This window comes from Eimeria tenella, genomic scaffold (assembly GCF_000499545.2).
Source record: "Eimeria tenella Houghton genomic scaffold, Eth_scaff1864, whole genome shotgun sequence".
Lineage (NCBI taxonomy): Eukaryota > Apicomplexa > Conoidasida > Eucoccidiorida > Eimeriidae > Eimeria > Eimeria tenella.
In genome coordinates, this window is record NW_013541702.1 from 1,436 (window position 1) to 2,484 (window position 1,049).

Sequence of the window (1,049 nt, forward strand, 5' to 3'; positions counted from 1 at the left end):
GCAGCAGCAAATCCATACAGGGGACAGCAGCAACAGCAGCAGCAAGTGTGGAGACCCGGCAAAAGCTGCTGCTGTTGTTGCTGCAGCAATTCGGGCGTGCACTAGCAGCGCAGCACCCGCAGCAGCAGCACCAGCAGCAGCAGCAGCAGACGCTTCGCTAGCCGAAACTGCCGTGTCTGTGGTGCATAAGCTCAAGACAGGCGCAGCAGCGGCAGCAGCAGCAGCAGCAGCAGGAACATCCATGGCAGCAGCAAAGGCCCTCTCCGTGCCCGACGGCCCCTGGGACAAGCCCATTACCTTGCTGCAGCCTCAGCAGCAGCAGCAGCAGCCCCAGCAGCAGCAGGAGCAGCAGCAGGAGCAGGAGCAGCTGCAGCAGCAGCAGGAGGAAGAGTGTGGGTGCATGGAGTCTGGGCTGGTGGGTTTGTCTTTGGGGGAGCTGCTGCTGTTCTTTGGAGAGACAGCAGCAGCAGCAGCAGACTTTGTGCTGCGGAGTCCTTTTATGCGTTTTTATAATTCTTGTTTGCTGCTGGAAGCAGCACAGCTGGACTTTTACAATTACTGCAGCGAATCCACAGTGCCAGCAGCAGGAGCAGCAGCAGACGATTCTGCTGCTGCTGTTGCTGTTGAAGACGCAGAGGAAATGGGCAAGTCGGAAGAAGCAGCAGCAATCACAGCAGAAGAAGACCCCGTGGGGTGGCTGCTGCTGCACTGGACCGCCCCTTCTACGAAGAGTACCTGAGCCAGTGGGCGTATCTGCATTTGCCTGAGGGGGAGTTTGCTGCTGCGAGCTGCCTGCCTGCAGCAGCAGCAGAAGCAGCAGCAGCGGGCCCGGACTTTGCTGCTGCTGCTCTCAACTGCAGCAGCAAAAACCCCCGCAGCTACTCCCCAGGCTTCTGGCTCTTCAAGCCGGAGACACAAATTCTTTTCCAAGACAAAGAGACTGGCGCTTTGCTGCTGGGCGCGGGCCTCGACGGCACTTACTCTTGGAACGCCAGCAGCAGCAGCAGCAGCAGCAGCAGCAGCAGCAGCAGCAGCAGCAGCAGCAGCAG

The 1,049-nt window shown here is 59.6% G+C and overlaps 1 protein-coding gene across 1 annotated transcript in view; it reads right to left on the bottom strand.

Annotated features, from left to right (window-relative positions):
* The window catches only part of ETH_00040280 (ribulose-phosphate 3-epimerase, putative), a gene marked incomplete at both ends in the record, with an annotated part of 3,907 nt that overhangs the window by 634 nt on the left and 2,224 nt on the right, over nt 1–1,049 (bottom strand). The gene's annotated exons all lie outside the window — the stretch shown is intronic.